Source organism: Nothoprocta perdicaria, unplaced genomic scaffold, assembly GCF_003342845.1.
Source record: "Nothoprocta perdicaria isolate Ctin4 unplaced genomic scaffold, notPer1 scaffold_219, whole genome shotgun sequence".
Lineage (NCBI taxonomy): Eukaryota > Metazoa > Chordata > Aves > Tinamiformes > Tinamidae > Nothoprocta > Nothoprocta perdicaria.
In genome coordinates this window covers 1,110,730-1,129,778 of record NW_020455406.1, presented here as the reverse complement: position 1 = coordinate 1,129,778, position 19,049 = coordinate 1,110,730, and the positions used below count along the sequence as shown (strand labels likewise).

The following is a 19,049-nucleotide window of genomic DNA, read 5'->3' as shown; positions in this document are numbered from 1 at the left end:
TTTCCTACCYGGAAAGCTGAGCAGGAATGGGATCCCGTGACAAAAGCACAGCAGCCCAGCTATAAAATATACCGCCACAAGAGAAATTTTCAAAGGTAGTGAACATGGGAAGATGGGTTAACATGATTAGGCTACACRTAATTAAATAATAAATATTTTATATATATATGTTATATGTATAATATATATGATTATATAATTATATATATTTATGTATTTATACATTTATTTTATATTATATAATTATATATTAAATAATTATGCAATATACTATATAATATAATAATATAATGATATTTTCAAGCTGGTGTTATTGGTAAAGTACAGATCAAAATTCTTTTTCTTAAATACAACAAAAGACTGGAATATTGCACAGGTAAAACTGGATATCCTAAAAAAAAAAAAAAAGAGAGAGAAATCCAATGGATTTGCATTTAAAGACATAGTTCAAATTAAGGTGCATTAAGATGAAGTCATCAGATGGTCACAAGAGAAAGAGTAAGATCTTTGTAAAACACACGAGGTCAGCAGATACCTCCTCATGAAAAAAGCAAATCTAGCCCYGAGAAGCATCCGCCCCATTAGTGTTAATGACACTGTAAGCCCCAATTAGTCATTGYCTGGGCATCCCTTTTAATGGGAAATGAACATAAACTAGAATTGATGTAAAGGTGGGCAAGTGTCTGAACCAGTTAACTTTTATATGGAGACTAAAGTTCATCTGTCTAATGCAGAAAAAGCAGGAGGGTGGATTTGATGGGTTGGTTTATACAAATAACTRTGCATGCTAAGTAGATATCACATAAAAAACTACTTAAACTAGGGTATCAAAAATGCACATGTATTTCCTATCTTTAGAGGTAARTGTCAGCGTAAAGGCTGGCAAAATAAAATGTCCATACTCTATCTAAGATCTCTTAATATTGCACAAGACTGTGAAAAGAAAACAGTGCTTTGTCTTAAGTTAATTATATTTTCCTGTGAGTTAAGAAATACGATTATTAGACTTATTTGAAGTTGCTTGTGCAATTTAGTGACATGTTAAGATTCACTTTCAGGGAGGTTGTGAGGACGGGGTGATGTTGGAGCGTGCTCCTCTCATCTCCAAATTTCCATTTTTCCCTTCAAGGGCACAGCTGAAATGATCGGCTTTCTCCGTTTCAGACATCCATCACAGTTCTCCAGGTGTTCTCTGTTCATAATACATACCTGATGTTGCTGGGTAAGTGAATGGTTAAGTCTAGGTGAATTCTTAAGTACCTTTCAATAACTAATGGAAATTCCAACAGTTTTTCWTTTTTTTCATCATTCCCCCATGCCCTTTTTTTCTTTTTTCTTCCCTCTGAAATGTCTCATTTTCAAGCAATCTGTTAGCAATAAGAGTATTCATTAGAGTGMTTCTAGACACTGTCCCGTCCTCATTTGCTGTTTTGTGTCTAAATTAAGCAGAATTATTATTTTTGCATAACTCTTGTACTCCATAGTAGAAAATACCCATCTAAAGGAGCTGAAAAAAATGATTCACAGCTGTTCCAGTGTGCACAGTTTATTCCAAACTGCTGGAGATACCTAGGGTATCATCAGCATGAGGAACCATCTCTCASATCTTTTCCTTTTTCTCCTGTATCGCAACCAGGGAATATCTGCATGTGCTTTTAAGCAGGTTCTGTGTGACCATGTGCCTTGCTTGGACTCAGAGAGGCCTTCACTGACAGAATAGCTTTGTATGTGCAAAGAACTTTTTTTTTTCCCTATTTTCCGTACTGCAGCGTCCTGGCACTCTCCCAATGCATTCATTTCCAAGTGAAATTGTGGCCAAACAGGCAAACATTAACGTGTTATCAGAATTATTGCTGTGATGTCCATCAGACAGCAACTGTATAGCCTCAAGCTCCATACTTTTATATTTAAAAGTATTTGTTATTGGTTTTGAGAAGACGAAGGCTTTAATGAACAGACAGAGACCATCTATGTTTTCCATACGAAAATATTTTTTGATCTAGCCCTGGAAGCCCCTAAGGAGAATTAGTGACTGCTGAATAAACCAGCCTGCCAAGTTGGACGGGAAGATTTTGATCAAGTCTGTTCTTTTCAGTAGACAATAATATCTTTAGAAATGGTCTTGATACTTTTGCTATCTTATTTCYGCCAAGATTTTGTGTATATCAGACATTTTAAACTGTAAAGCTGTCTACCCATCAGTATTTTCAGATTTGATGTTAAAATGTGCTTAAGATCTCTTTACTTYGGGGGTATATCCTTGTTCACAAAGTGCTGCATATAGTGGCAATCTGTCTTGCACATGAGAGAGAGCAGAGAATTTATGTAGGCCATTAACTTCAGAGGAGGGGAAGCAAGGCTTGTTTTTTTTTTTCTTTTTTTTGTGATGTACTTATAAGTGTGCGTGTTATTGTTTGGATTGTTTTGGATTTTTTCTTTTTTTTTTTTTTCTTTTGAGTCTCTATTTCACCGATGTTGTTTGTGTTTCATTTCTTTCTTGGTTTCGTTTTTTCTCCTCCTTAGGGCAGAGCTCGTGGCACGGATGGGCTGTGGGACCTGGGAACTCTGGACATGTTCTTCCCCGGGAGCCCTTTGGYAAATGGTAAAACCCTTTACCCTGCTGACTGGCACAGCCCAACCTTTATTCTGTAGCTCAGTGCTAAGAGACTTGTATATCCAGATATTCAGTGCTAAGAGACAGGGTACCTTAGGTTCAAATCCTTCTGATAACTAAATGAGGAAGAGATACACAGGGAAAGGTGAGGCCATGAGGAGACTTTGGCCCATGTGGCTGCTGCCTCCAGTTCACCTTCATGCCCTGAGTTTGCCTGTTTCTCCAGGTTGTTACCTGCTGTTACGCTGGTCCACCCCGTGATTAAAGTGGACGTTTGGTGTTTCCCTGTGTTGCGTGGCCGGGTGCCTGGCTGTAACCGAGGTGAAGCCACTGTGACTGTGCCATTGGTGACCTGTGTCTTTCCAGCAAAGAGCCGGAATCAGGAGCTGGCCCTCCAGTTTTATGCGCTTAAGCATAAGTAGAAGTATATTCAAATAGAAAAATGGAAGCATGTTGGAGGATCAGAGTAAGATATATGGTATGAAATTAATCAAAAATGTTCTAGTGTTGCTGTTCATATGGATACAAAGAGTGTCTTGTATGGTAGTATAAAATCTAGTTTTGTAGTTGCTGTCTGTTTGGTAAGTGTGCACTAAGCATTCATAAAGCTTTTCATTTTTGGTGCAAGTAATCGCCTGAATTCTTGTGTATATGTTATTTGTTTGTTTCGTTGTTAGTTTGTTTTGTTTTGTTTTCCCAATGGCCTCTTTTTCTTGTCATGAAGCTAATATTTTAAAATGAAAACAACATGATGGAGCCATGTGGCCAAGAGTCTCCTTTGTTCAAGTTACATTTTTGTGCTGAGTTGAATGCATTTTGCTGACACAGCTTGTAATGACATGGAGGACAAGCACCCCAAGGTGGTTTTATTTTGTTTTGTTTTCTTTTACTTCRTAGTTTCCTTCTTACCTGCTCAATGATCTGCAGAGCTAGGCATAAGCTAAAGAGAGAAGGGATGAGTGAGACCAGGTTTTAAGTGAGGAAATGTTTGAGGTGGTATGGAAAGGGTTTCTGTCAATGCTAGATGATGAAGAGAAAAGAAAGTGTCAGGGACAAAACTGAGCAGTGGCACAACCATAAATGACACCAAGAGGGGTCGCATGGAGGGGTCCCTGTTGAGCAGTAGTGCAATTTATTCTTTGAAATCAGGAAGAAACTTAAAATGAGGAAAATTTTAGGGAGGTGGATAGTTCCTGCATATAAATGCTGCTTTCTGGGAGGATACTAAGTCAAAATTGTTTGGATTCCTAGAATTTTCAATATTTAAGAAAATATAATAAGGGCTTGTGTGTGTGTGTGTGTGTGTGTGTGTGTTTTAGTTAAAGTTTTTTCTCATCCTAACGCTAAGGGCAAGGGTTGTGCTGAATTCTGGGTACAGAAAACAACATTCCCGCGTGTGGGAATCAAAGTAAGATCCGGGATACATAAAAGCAATGCTTGCAACTGAGGGAGGAGAATGGTGTTGGAATTGCAGGTACCCATCAAAGGAGTCTTTACCCAGGGATGGACTTTGTTAGAAGCATCCTATAAAGATCTAAAGCAGTAGGGAAAGTTCAAGTGGAGCCAGCAGCTGACAAGACAGGCAAATAAATGAGAGCGAGCAAAGTGAGCCGAGGGACAAATCGGTGCAATATCCAAATCACAGAGTTATATTCAAGCTTAAGGCTAGCAACAAAAATAAAAGCTTTGAGGGGAAAAGATGGAGATGTATGGACAGTGATAGAGCCTGGAGATGCTTCATTTCTGGAGGAAAAAAAAAAAAAAAAAGTGGGAATGTTGTAAATAAGATAAGAAGAACCTAGCCAGACCACTTTGAGGAAAGCTGGGCTAATAGCAGGGCTGAAAGGTGTCAGGAAAAGGATCTGAATTGAGGACCTGCAGAAGGAGCATCCAGCTGGTGTGTTAAGCTGAGAACAAACAAACCCACCCCAACAGCTGATGTGCAGCCTCCCCGTTTCCCTATAGCTTCCATCTAGTATAYAGCGTGGAGAGGAATGCATGTATTMAGTTTAGAGATCAGCTGCTCTTAGAGGGCTTGTGCCCAACTGCTTAGGTCATGGAATAGTATTGGAAAATTGCTGTGGGATTCTGCTTCCTCAAAAATGAGGGAGCAAATCAGCTAACCAGCTTTTTTAATGTGSTGAGGTGAAGTGGCCTTTTAGAAGATAAAGCGTTTTCTTCCCTTGCATCATGGCTCTTCATGGTGTCATCATGGCTCTCCTTACCTCATATATTACCTCTCACCTTATCTCATATATTATCTCTGACATGTCTGTATTGAGGAGGATTTGCATTGACAATTGCACACATTTATAAATGCAATCWATTTCAGAATGTTTGAGAGAAATTAAGCAATATATGTTAATAAAAACCAATTGGTTATGTCAGAAAAATTGGATGAAGATTTATTGAATCCCAAACTTCGATATGCCTAGGTTTGTAAGGGAAATTTTTATCAAATGAGAGGCAGTTATAAAACAGAATTCAGCTAATGCTGTTAACTCATCTGTTGTTATTATGAAGATCCTTTGAATTTTTAAAACTATAMACMTTTACTAAAGCGTAGCAATTGCCCAAATGAATTTTTATGTTTTTATGATTATTATCAGGAGTAAGGCAAAGGTACTGAAGTATAAACCTGCAGGAATAACCCTACTGAAGAGGGACTAGGTTGTGAGGTATTTGATCTGTGCCAAGGAGTGTGTTAGTTTTGAAGCAGTTTTATCTCTTGGACTTGGAAAAGGTTCAGGGCAAACAGGATATAGTGGACAAAATCTTTCCTGTTTGTGTGGAAGAAATGGTTATCTGGGCAGGGGATATTGACTCCGTCTGATTAAGTTGGTGGATCAATTACAGACTTCCCGTGTTGCTGCAGCAAGTCACTGAAACGATGCTTTGCTTCGGGTTCTCCTGTGTATAATGCTTCTCGGAGGCATGGCAAAGGTGAAATACACCACTAATTTGTGAGCATTTCTTTATTTATTTTTGCCATGTGTGGGTCACATTATCACATAGATGAGTTGTCAGAAGTTTGATATAATTTTCTAGAAAACAGACTCCTATTGTCAGAATGTAAACACATTCTCTAGCCAATGGATAGATGAAATAATTTGACAGTTGGTATGGAGCTGAGTTGGCATAAATTAAAATTAGTTTGTGTGAACCTTAGAAATGTGTTTGTTTTTATTCAAGAAATATAAATTTCACACTGAATTTAGCATGTGYAATATGTGAACTTTTAATAAACTGAGAATTAGGATATCTGTTCCCATGAGGAATTCACTGGGACATTTCATGGGGGTTAAGGGACCCTCCTTCCCCTTCCTCTCAGTGTGGATGAGCTGAGTTTTAACCTGGTCATTTCAATCCAGAGTTGGACTTAAGTTCCAGTGTGGGAATGTGTGAGCATCAGGATGGGATGGAGGTAAATGGCAAAGTTTTAACGTGACTGAGAATGTTTTAGCTTCAGAGCTTTCTTGGAAAGCATGGAAGTAGCTCAGGACTGGGACCTTTAATAGTGCGGGTTGATGGTGCACCAGGTACGATGCAGCCCTTCAGAGACATCTAGGAAAATATGTTAGCCTTAATTAAAACATTCTGCCTTCGTCTTGAATTGAGGCTAATGCCTGCCACACTCTATGGTGTGGGGAAATGTGGTTTAAGGAAAAGATGGAATTCCAAGATTTCACAGGTCAAAGTGAAYGGGAAGCTCCGTAAACCAGTAAAGCCCCCAGTTTTTTCTTCCATGGTGCAACCTAATCACTAATGCTTGTTGAGRGTAACAAGTCTCAGTGAAGAACAAGTGGAGAAATAGAAATATGCATCAGTGATGATGGAATTGATGAACGCTGCTGTTGGAGATTTCTCTTTTTATGGATTACATGYGCTTGAAAACATTATTATAGCCTGATACTATTGATACTAAGCCTTGACTTAGCACAAACTTGTTTTACCAGTGTCTTCAAAAAGCAAGCTAGAACCCACATTGCAGCTGTGATCAGTTATTCTCAGTGCAGGAATTGGGATTTACTTTAAAAGAGTTCTGTGAGGTTTGCTGTTACACAAGCTCTCTCCTTGGCTGTCCCAGCACTCAGTCAGCTGCCTTGGTCCTTATCTGCACACGCAGGATAGGAATTCAAGCAGCTCTTGATAAACAGAAGCCCTGCTCTGATGTGTCTGGTCATTCTCGCACTTGTTCTCAAGAATGTTCTCAAATCCTTCCAGGGGAAATGCGGAATTTTAGTAWAAATAGAAGCCTGGTGCTCCATAAATAGAGCACAATGCAGCAAGACATTTCTTGGAGTTAAAGGCAACATGACAGAAACTCTGAACTTTTTAGAGTGGTTGCATAGCACAAATGAATTATGGAACAAAGTTGTAATGAAAGAGCTTTTATTTGATACCAGGTCAAAGGGTTATGGAAAGGAAGCTTTTAATATTCTTTCCAAAGTCCTGAAATGTAGTAGGTGCCTTAGAGGAATACGAGCAGAAGTGCAGAAAATGTGCTAGGGAGGATGAGCAGAGCTTGTTTCTTCCCAGCCTGTGAGCTCAGGCAGGAGAAGGGAGCTGGATGCTTGGTGGTTTGAAACAGCTCAGCTGCTGTGGGGTCTCCTCTGGAGCATGTGARTGTGCAACTGCTAACCTGCTTCCAGGGAAACCCAGGGAATTCAGGCTAAACATAAGGCATCGTAAACTTCCCCCCTTTTTTTTTTTTCCTTAAGACATTTATAAAATGTTGGGGACATYACTATCACCACTGTGTTGTGCTTCACTTTTCTTGGAACAACTTTGTAACCTTGGACATGTCCTGTTATTTCTCCATTTTTGCTTTTCCAGATATGCCTCTATATTCTTATAATTTCTCAGTTCAAAGATGGACTTAAAAAAGCATGAAATCCCATGAGATTTCTAATGAGGGGGTAAAAGCAGAGGTTCTCAACCAAAGAGCATAAGACCTAGTTTGGATCTGTAGAAATTCAAATATTCCCAAGAAGTGCAAAAGGAAACCTGTAACCTTTGCAGTGGTTGTGTTGTTCTCGTATATGAAAAAACATGTTTAATTTGGAAAGCAAGATAAAAACACCACCCAYGGTCTAACAATAATTTAATGAATAACTTATTATTATGTAATAGACGTTTTAATGCACACATGCAGATTTAGCAAGATTTACGGTATAAACATAAATTTCCATGTAAGTTGTTGCTTTCCTTCTGCAGAGATGCTCTTGCCAGACTCTCATTTCTAACAAATCTTACGCTGTTTGCACCTACAGTTTTTGATCTTCTGTCCATACAGCAGCTGTCAGGAAAACATCAAGGCCACAAATTACTGGTTAGATGCACATTGCAAAGGACAGAAGCTGCTGCTGTTTGGAAAGCTCAGCACTCCTGCCAAAGAGCTTACACCACTTAAATGGTACCAGCTTTATTTCACTAATGATATATTGTAATGCCTGTTTGGCATTGCAGAGTTTATCATAAATATCTTTTCATTCAGCTCAAGTCAAATTAACAAATGTGATTATAGTTACTTGTCATCTAAGGTCGTGTTTTTTAATATAGGAGGAGATGCAATGCCATTTAAGTAGTTCCTCAATGAAAATTCCTATCAGCTGCCCACAAGAAGTAACAGCACGATGCTGCTGCCGCAAAGAAAGCTGGTCGTCAGAGGTTGGAAATAAACTTTGGCACCGAAGAGACAGCAAAGAAGCCAAGCAGACCATGTTATCTTAAAATGTGTGCCCGTTTGCCTGCTTCTGGACCCGCTTCCTTTCTCTGTCTTCCCAACACTAGCTTCAGCTTCCAGGCAGGAACATCTTTTGTTCTGGAGCGGGGAGGAAAGGAGCGGCCCTGTGACAGGAAATCCTTTGTTGTGATAGATGATGCTTTTCTGTGTTGTGGAAACACAGTTTTGTCACTGTCRGCCAGTGTTTCAAAATGGGAGCCTGTAGCTCATCTCCCAAACCCGTGTAAAAATAGTGGTTTTTGTTATGATTTGTTTTGTTTTGGTCGGCTTTGAMTACTCCACGCTTTCCAGTGCAGGCATGTGACTGTGAAAAGCATTATCGTTCCTCTCTCCTTCCTCTCATTCCTTTGCTCTTGATGTGCTATTGCAATAGCTGTGGCACAATTAGAGGGAGAAAAAGTAAAGCAGAGTTTATCCTCATTTCCCCCAAGCAGCATTTCCAAGGAAATGGCTCGTGTTCAGGCGGAGTTCAGACTTCAGTGGTGGCAGAGCTCACTCCCCAAGCGCCGGAGAATCTTTTCAAGTTGTCACAATTAGATAGGTGACATCTAAAAGAAATGACAGCACTGTTAAAAAACCAACAAAATTTTAGCCTAAAACACAAATGATCTATAGGTTGTCTAAACCAGCCTTAGTTCTGCAAACACTGTGCAAGATCTTCTAATTATCAAAATATTGTCAGTATTACTTGGAAAAAGACCAAGCCTAAGGGATAACACTGAAGTGAGTATAATTTGATATTTCCAATGCCTCTCTGCAATACCAAGTTGAATGCAGCTTTATCCTGTGTGACTTTTACACCTCATTCATGTATAACTGCTTCTATGCCATCCTGTCTGCTGTCTGCTTCCACACAAAGCATTTGATTTGTCATCTTGGAGGAATTATAGGTGAAATCTCCCTATCTTCTGCTTAATACTGTTAGTCGAAGAAGAGAATAGTGCTTATTGAATAGTTGACTAGTTTGTGCTGTCATCCTCATTGCCGTAGCTGCACAGACATCGACCAGCAGAACCACAGAATGGCTGAGGTTGGAAGGGACCTCTAGGGATCATCTAGTCCAACCCCCTGCTCCAGCAGGGATACCCAGAGCACGGGGCACCTGGTTGCGTCCAGGTGGGTTTGGAAGACCTCCAGAGAAGGAGACTCTACAGCCTCCCTGGGCAGCCTGTGCCARGGCTCTGGCACCCTCACAGTGAAGAAGTTCTTCCTCACACGGAGATGGARCTGCCTGGGTTTCAACTTGCACCCATGCAGACCCAGCAGAAGGCTGGCCAAGCATCGGGGTGTCTCTGCAGGCAGTGACAGGTCCTCTCGTTGGGGCTGTACGCAATCCTTCACTGGATCCCAAAGAGCTTCCCGTGGGAAGACGGATTAGGCTTGTCAATACAAAAAATGGAGTCTCATAAGTATTTGTTTTGGAATGTAATTGATGATAAGCCAAAAAGAAATGACAGCTGGATGGTGAGCGTAATAGATTATGAAATAACGTACCAAAAAAATCATTGTAGGTTGAGATTAAAAGTCTATTCAGAATATCTGTAGAGAAGTTAGAGGATATTGATTACACATAAAGGCAAGGTTTTAATTGCAGAATATGTCATTGAATGTGTATAATACATGAAGTATTTTGACAATTTTCTTAGATGTTATATTCTTCATTTTCTTTTAAAAGCCTCCATTTTTGTGGGTATCACGAGAACTATACTTCAGAGTAGTTTTTGCTAGATGACAAAGCATATGTCATAAGTCAGCTGAAGATAAAAGCTTCTTTGCAAGGAGCCTGCTGCCATAGCTACCACAGTAGGAAAAGTCCAGAATTCAACATTCATCATTAAATGTAAAAGTTAACCCTGGTGTCTGAAATCTAAAAATCTATTTCTAGTCTTAAAACTGTTTATTGTAATTGACAAAACACTACGTGCTGCCATTTAAGTCTTCCTTGAAGTACATTTGTTTTCATGTTTTTTTTTTTCCACGTGAAGCAGCAAACAGATTTTTAAGAGAAWTTAAATGGTACATAGGGTTAGCAATTAAAATAGAAAAATAGATTCTATAATGGCTTTGGCTGGTACTATTTTACCTCTATAGAAATTAGCAGTATATACCACTTGTGTAGTATCAGTGCTACATAAAATTGGATGTCAGTGTTTTGACTGATGGATCTTGAGATAAAGCGGAGGGCGTTTATATATGTGTGTGTATAAAATGAAGTATATACAGTATGCTCTGCCTATAGCGATTGGGAATTCTGTTCAGACCTTGGTCATACTCTTGCTGGCATTGGCTAAGTCCTTTTCATCAGGAATGTTGTGCTTAAAAAAAAGGGACAAAATCCAAGTAGTTCCTTGATTTCCCCCCGCCCCCCACTTCATGTTACTCCTTTAAAATACAGAACAAGAAAGAAGTAGCTGGTAATTGACTTAACAAATATGGAAATCCAAAATACTTCAGAACACTTTCTTGAAAGCGAGAAATCAATAAGGAAATGAGAAAGTTGCAATTTCTAGTACTCTATTAGCTGTTGTGTAATAAGGTCTCATCAAATCCTATCAACAGAACAAGCTGCATTTAAAAACATCGAATTTCACAAATCACTAGAGTTAAGCCTGCAGTTTCCCTGGAGTTTCCCCATAAGTCATGTATCAACATTTTAACTATAGCTGAATAAAATAGTCAATATTAAGCTTCAGTGCAAGCGGCTGGACAGATTAGTATTGGTTTCAGGGGAGTTTAGGTCAAGCTCAGGTAGCTAAAAAGATCAGAATTGGTCAACTAAAAATAAAGACCTGGGAGTATGCCATATGTTTTCTGTAATATGAAAATTAATGAGAAACAGAGGAATGACTRAAAAAGAAGGATTCAGCTACTGGAATTCTTAGCATGTTGTTTCTGTTTGATGTATTGTGTGGTTTTGTGTTTGTGTGTGGTGGGGAGTTGTTTCTTTGTTTATTTCAGATAAGGATCATGTCTTATATTTGTTTAGAAAAGTGCAGAGTTTTTTTTTTTTAATTTCCCCCAGTTAATAGCATCTATATTTATTAGAAGAAAATAAGACAATAAGAGTGTAAGCCAAGGAGCTAAGAGAATCACAAATCCATAACTTAAGTATTATTTTTGTAGTAGTACCCTTTGTGGTAGTGGGATTTAGCAAATAATTACCACCTCAATTCTCACTCATATTTCCCATATGGAAATATTTGTTGGTCATATGGACAGTTAAATGTCAGTAATGTTTCCCAGATATATTTTTTCTTTCTTCTTCACTCCTTCCCCCCATCTTGGTGACATGGAGAAATCTATAATTGTCCTTATCCTCTTGGCTGCGATTTGTTTCTAGTACATGTCTTGAAGGCTTTACAATTGGTCTAAAATTACCCYGATTTTTCATGTTATAATCTCACTACAAGCAGCAAAGTACAGTGGGCTCAATCTACTCATGCTTCTACTAATCCGAGTGGGGATTATTCGATGAAGGTCTGGAATTGCTTTTGAATTTGGTAACAATCTTCCTCCTCCATTTACAAGTTATTTATTAGATAATGTGAAGGTCATTACCAAGGAGAATGGCAGCTGGCATGTTGTGTCATTCACTGAATTGTGGGCGTTAAATAGGATCCTGCCTTTCCACTGAAGACTCCTCATGCTGTTTCTACATGCTATTTGTTTTATAGGTGAACTACTTCATAAYTGTGTTTGAAGTAACCGTCTCTTCATAAGCACTTCAATTTAAAGGGCCTCCCTACTGGCCCTATCAGTGCCGTAGCGGCTACAAAGCTAATAAAATAGCCCATGTAATGATGAACTTCAGTCTGACGTAGAACTGGTGGAATAAGTGCATAGATTAGTCCAAGTCCACTCATGGTTATCTAGGAGAAAAGGCTGGGGATTGCTCAGTGAGAAACCTAATGTGGAGGATGAAGAAGGGGCCCAGCCATGGAAGAAGCGATGTGAGGCTCCTTCCTCCCAGATTAGAGCTCCAAGAAAGGAGGTAGAAGGGATCGTTCTTGCTGGCGTGGGGCTGCCACATGTGATGGGCTGATGTTAACTGACGGTTAGAGCCGTTAGAGCCGTTAGTGTCTGCTGGGTTTGCAGGGCGGGAGGGCGCGCGCCGTGAGGAGGCGCTGGCGGCCCATGGCGGCCCACGGCGGCCGGCTCCGCTCCCGTCCTGCTGCCTTCCTGCCTCCTCCTTGTGCCTTCCCTTCTCCTSCGTGTGGCTGCAGGCGGAGCGCGGGCTGACACCTCCTATGAAGACAACGCGCGGAGGAAAGCTGRATCTGAAAAGGGACTTCGGCTCCTTCTTGGTTTTGGCAGGTCGTGACCTTCAGCCAAATGTTTAATGTGCCCTTGTCTTACAGGCCTCATTTAACGACTGCGTCCAGATGACTGTCTAATGAAAAAGCCCGTTACACTGGCACTAGGTTGGAAAATGATTTTTTTTTTTTTTTGTAATGGATATGATATACTAATTACCTTTAATCTTGTTAAAAAGATGATGGGAAATGACCCCTGTCCGCCCAGTAAACATATAGTTATTAAGAGCCACTGCTGTTCCAGTACTGTGGTAAAATATCTCAGTCTTTCTGCCTTCATTTGGTGGTGGTAGTTCTGGGAATTTGTGTCCTTGAGGTTGAAGTCTGTCTTTCTGCATCCCCTCTGAATGTCACGGTTCCTTTAATCTTCAGAAATGTACGTGGAGATGTGAGGATAGGATGGCTGCATACCAAAAGCTGTGTGACCAGTGACACATTAACTCTGAATTTCAGGGTGAGTGTGGTTTCACTGAGAATTAATTAGATGGAAACGCGTAGGGGCAAAATGGATTTGGTGCAACTTTTAAAATGTAATACCGACCTGTAAGTAAGTATTTTAATTGACAACTCACAGGTTCTGATTCATTAAAAACATCGCCGTGTGTCAGGAGCCAGCATCTGAAAGAAGAAGGGAGAAAAAACTACCGAACAAACAAAAACCCAAACTGGACTACGCTAACTTGAGGAATACATTACACATGACTATTCTTACTGATCTAAACAGAAATATGTTGACAGGTGTGGAAGGAGCTGTACCCACTTTGTCATTCTGATTTCTTCAAGCCCTGACAAAATAGTCAATTCATTTCCTTTCTGTGGCATCCGGTGACTTCATTCAAGATCTCAGAGCTCCGGGTGTTTGTACAGACCCGGTGATACCAGAGAGCTTGCAGAAGGGTTTCCCTCCGTCATCAGTGATCATTTGTTTTAGGTTTTCAAGTCTCTGGTGCAATTTGTAATGTGTTTCAATGAGCTCTGAGTTACTATCTTCCTCGAGATTTGAGAAAATTAATGGAAAAGTCATTTGAGCTATTAAGAAAACTTATCAGTGCTTTTCCYGTCTTTTTGAACTTAAAGCTCTATGAAATGTATGCTACCTCCATGCCTTTGTTAGGAGGATTTCTTTTGTTCAGGGAATACAGTTTACTGAGAAATGAAAGAATAAAGTTTTAATTTGTTTCTTTTTGTAAGCAAAACTGTAGTTTGCTGTGCTAATTAGAGCAGCTGGCTTTCACAGCCTGCTCTAAATCCCAGGAGAAATCCAGGGAAGAGGCTGGCTGCAAATAAGAAGTACTTATTTCGTACCCTCTCCAAGGTTTTACATTAGAACCTCGTTTGGCAAATGAGAAAGCTCACCGGCTCGGTCTCCTCTGTAAGGACAAGCGACAGGGAATTCTTTGCTATTCATATTTAATTCAGAGCATGGCCTTTTGATTTAGAAGACTTACCAAAGTGTGATAAGCTGTGGGCAGCAATACTTGAGAGTTCACTGGAGAAGTCAGAGGTCCCTGGATGCTGAGGAGGAGGAAGTGTGGAGAAGGAGCAATGAGTGATGCATGGTGGTTCTCTCCCTGAACAGTGACAGACTCACCCAAGGCAGCTAACAYACCGAAAACAACTTTCCTAGGAACAGTTGTGCCCTCTTTGATGCTAACTTTGATATTCCAGCTCCTATTCAAAATATTCTACAGTCAAGTAATACAAGTAATTACGAGTTCAAAACATGATGGCTCCTCTCCTCCCCAGTTTTTAAATATTTCCTTTAGATATTGGGCAGAARTCTGCTGAACCTGAATCAGTGGGACATTTCTTACACTTCTTACGCCCTTACACTTGCACTCCAATACTGCTGAACCCTCTCATCTGTAGAGCTGTGTAAAGAACGACGTGGATGGCTTTTACATGAGAAATTTTAAATGACTCTTCAATTTGTAAAGAGAATTTATCTTAGTGTACTTGGGCATTATTTAATTTTTAGAGTCTTTATTATTCTCTGGACTTGTTTGTTATTGAAATTCTATACCTCTTTCTTAAGAGAACTGAAAGAACAAGAAAATCTGAAATGAATTGTTTGGGGAAATGGGCATGTGTTGTAGTTCAAATACCTCGCTCTGTTAYTATGCTGATAGTGTTGGACTTGAGGTCTTGGACATTTGCAAATGGGTCCATGGTGCTGCTGCTGAGACCCARCTCTTGCAAAACGAGGAGCTTAGTAAAGCTGGAAACACAGGTGAAGAGCAAATGTTAGTTAATCGCGGATCAGGAAATGAATGATCTCTTCAAGCTGACCTGCAGATAACCACAAAAAATACTTTATCCTTGTATAGCTTCATTTTCACTTTATATAGGTCTTCCTGCAGTTTTTCCTACTGTTTCGTTATTGTTAGAATATGAAAAGGTCCAACTGTTAGCTGAATGTTCAAGGGTGAATTTGATAAAGTATTCCACTGATTATTTAAAAAAAAAAAAAAAAAAACCCTTAGGCCATGGTATCACATGATATCAGCCTGGTGATAAAAATTATAGTTAGTGATTCTGAGCTTTTATTTCAAACTTTTTGTTAAGAAGAGCCTGATTGCAAYGTAAACTTCTGAGTACTCATACTTGTCAGCCTCAAACACTAGAAAACCTTTAATGTGCTGACAAAAACTGGGCTAACAGCAGCCTTTGAAATCCTGTGGAAAGAATTTATTTAACTAGTGAAGGGAAAAATGTCAGTCCTGAATCGTGAAAATGAAAATTAATGAGATTTGCTGCCTATGCAAATGTATCACTTTAGAGAATTGTGGCAGGAATCTGCTTTCTTCATCAGCAGTAGAGAGAAAAATCACATCAGGAATTTGTTATATTGGATCACTGGGGAAGCGTTTCTAATGACTATTAATCAATAGAATTGGAAGAGTATTTTAAATATTGGGGCTAAATTTTCGACCCGAGTGTTTGGTCCAGGGGCTAAAATGARCAAAAACTTCTCACCTCCCAGCAGTGCTGTTGGTAATGAAGTTACATAGAGGCCAGAGGTAGACTTTACCATACACCTGTAGACATTGGCTTATCAGTTTCTGTTCCTAGTAAAGACCTTGTGAAATCTTGTATTAATCAGTTCTTTTTGTAATTGTCACCCTCCCGTCTTCTGATTGCTTGTAATTTTGTGGCTATGATGATTGAGGTTGAAATTGCTCCTGCATTTCAGTGGCAACCAAATACAGGGTTCAGTGAGAGCAAGATATTATTTAGCTTAGCAGCAGCTAATCAGTTTGGAAAAATTAAAATCCRTCCTAACGATCCCTTCAGTCATCCACATGTTTTCATAGCAGTGATCAGGGCTAAAGTCAGCAATGACTCCAAGGTAGCGTGAGGAATTCAGAGGCCAGAAGCTCCAGGGGTGATGGGGCAAAGGCAAATCCCCGGTGCTGTCACCTGAGGGGGACTCTTCAACTTCTGCAGAAGAGATGTAACCTCAACAGTAACGAGATTCCTGCTTCTAGGCTTAATCCCTGTGTATCCTCAACAGTAACGAGATTCCTATTTCTAGGCTAGATCCCTTTCTAACAACTGGAATAGCTGCTATCTCAGAGGAACCTCCAGCGTCATGAAAGAAGCAGACTTGTGTGGAAGGGAGCTGGACTCCTCGCTGGCACTGCTCCTGCAGACCAGATCATGGCCCCAGGCAGTGGATGACAATTCTGTGCCAAATTGTACTTTTTTGAAACATTTGCATTCTTTTGAAGGGTTGGAGGATGTGATTTGGTTTGGAAATCGCAGAGGAGCGAAAAGGATGGAAGAATCCTTAAATCCATTCAGGAATTGTATTATGAAATGTCCCTAGAGATACATATTGATGCTTCATATTTTAAATGCAGAAGTACCTTCAGTGTTAATTAAAAAAATGGTATGGATCATTTTGCATCTAATATACTTAAACTAAGACACGTGGCTTCGTTTTGTGGAAATGCTGACAAAATGAGAATCCACTCCCTTTTTTGTCTTTTGCCAAATGTGATAATTTTTTCTATGCACAAAGTATTGTAAACCAATGTCATAACACAGAGTTTATATGTCTTTTGACATAGGGTAACAAATATTTGTACTTTCCTTCTTATCARTTTTTTTCAAAAATTGAAAATTTTCTCTCAAGAGTCTGTAATCGCTGTGCATTGAATTCCCTCAGGTTACAAAGTTGCTGTTAGTGTGATGCTTTTAGTCTGGATTGGACTTTTTTGTTTCTTTTCTGTCCATGAGGGAAGATYCTCTAAAATCAGTCATAACTTCTATTACAAAGTAAAAGGGCTTTTCAAAGCTAAATTTGCTTGTGTTGAAATAAAGTRAGGACAAGAAACAATCTAGATTACAATGGTGTTGAACAATGAAGTTTGCAAACTGGAATTTAAACTTGAAATAGTAGTGACTTAATAAGGAAAAAATCAGGACATAATGACCAAGAGACATAAATTAACAAAGGGACAGAAACTTCTTTTGTCCAATACAAATTAGAAACAGCTGCCTTGTTTAAATGGCAACTACCATTGGTTTAAAAACAAATGTTTAGAAATATTTAGAAAATCTTTAGAAATATTAGCACTATTGTGTGGATTTTTTTTCAGACTTTTGATAGTCATAAAAGTGAATAACAAGTGTTAAAAGGACCTATAAAGAAACTTTTTATCACGTTTCTGCCAGAGGCAATGGGCTGATCCTGTACACCGCAGATAGGCAATTCTGAAAGCTAGAAGACTTTGAATTATTAGAAAGTGATTACAGAAAAGCAGCGACATGGCCAGGTAAAAATAACTTGTTTTCTACCTGCCAAGCCTGGTGCAGAGATCTTTGCAACTTGATCATTTGCATTGTTCCCATAATATAATGCATTCAATGAAACCACTGCTTGTAAAACACCACGAGCTTCTAAAATGTGAGATACTGTCATGAAGGATGTTTTGATTTATAATTAACAGTGCCAGTGCAGTAGGGTGCAAATTCTGCTGAGTTAGTGAATGACAGATGATAGTGAATTAATTTTCTTGAAAAGATTTCATTGGACTTGCAGATTAACGACTGTCTATGGATATCAGCAAAATCTTTTCATGTTTTTTTCTTTGTCTTGCAATGTGAAAATACAAAAGCTCATGTAAGGAATCCCATATTGACATGTAGTTATTCGAAAGGCTTGATTTGGAAAGTGATAGTTTGATAATTGCAGGAGGAGCATTGCAGAAAATGGGATTTAACTTGTTCTAGGAGGGTTTCTGCACTGCAGTGTTAGAAAATTTCTGCTGGAACATTTATAATCAATGCTCTGCTGCTCCCTTTTGTCTCTTGCAGGCCGATGGATACTGGCAAAATTAAAAGCTCACAACCTTTTAAGTGCCTCACAGCTGACACTTTTATTTCATTTTAAAATTTTTCCAATAAAAATCTAACAATTCCAAAGGCATAGGACTTGGATTTCCTATTCAGATTTTTTTTTTGGCATCCGGAACGGTCACTGAGGTTCGTGCACAATGCAATAATGCAGTACTACAATACCTGTGAAATGTATCACCTACCTAATTTACTGGTAAACTCAGTAAATTAGGTAGGTGATACATTTCACAGGTATTGTAGTACTGAGTTTACCAGTAAATTAGGTAGTTTACCTAATATTCACCAAAATACTTCCGTGTCAGAATAACTTCAAAATCGCAAGTAGACRCTTATGGATAGATGAAAACTTGTTTGCTTTTGTACTATGGCCCAGAGGTAGTTGTGAATTGAGGAGCAAGGACCTCATGTCTCTGAAGAGCAAAGATGAGGTGTGATAGAGGAAGACAGAGATGAAGTAAAGGAAAAATTTACAGAAGCCAAAAAAGGACCTGGCCCACTTTGAACACTTGGTGAGACAGAGGCCAGAATGGGCACCAGAGTCCTGGTTGGCATTCCTTAAATACGGTCAGGCGGAATATATATTCTTAAATGGCTCCAATAGAAAATACGTTTAACTTGTGCTTTGAGACGAGATCGCCTCCTTTTCATGAATTTCCTCATCTCTACCATGAGATTTGAACGGCCTCAAGGATATATAAAATTGTTGTGCATGAGGCTGTGTAAATGTTGTCTGAGTGCAAGCGGCTCAGATTCCTGACCTACTTCACGTTATGCAGAAGACAGCAGAACAAACCCAACACGGCCTGGGAAACCCAAGAAAAGAAACATTGGAAGGATTGAACCGAGGAATTTTTGGAAGTGTATTTGCGAGCACCCTTGGGGATGCTGCCTGCCCATTTCTAGCTACCAGAAATGTGTCATGTGTGTGATCCAGGCGTGAGCTGAGTTTCACAGCGCATTACAGGTGCTCGTCATTTCTCCAGCTCAGATTTTGAATTGGTTTTTCTTCTAA

The 19,049-nt window shown here is 39.4% G+C and overlaps 1 long non-coding RNA gene across 1 annotated transcript; it reads left to right on the top strand.

Annotated features, from left to right (window-relative positions):
- Nucleotides 1-1,183: 1,183 nt before the first annotated feature.
- LOC112946934 lies at nt 1,184-13,080 on the top strand. Its single transcript, XR_003249312.1, has 3 exons — nt 1,184-1,222; nt 12,719-12,781; nt 13,046-13,080. It is a non-coding gene; the product is annotated as an uncharacterized LOC112946934 (long non-coding RNA).
- Nucleotides 13,081-19,049: the final 5,969 nt, after the last annotated feature.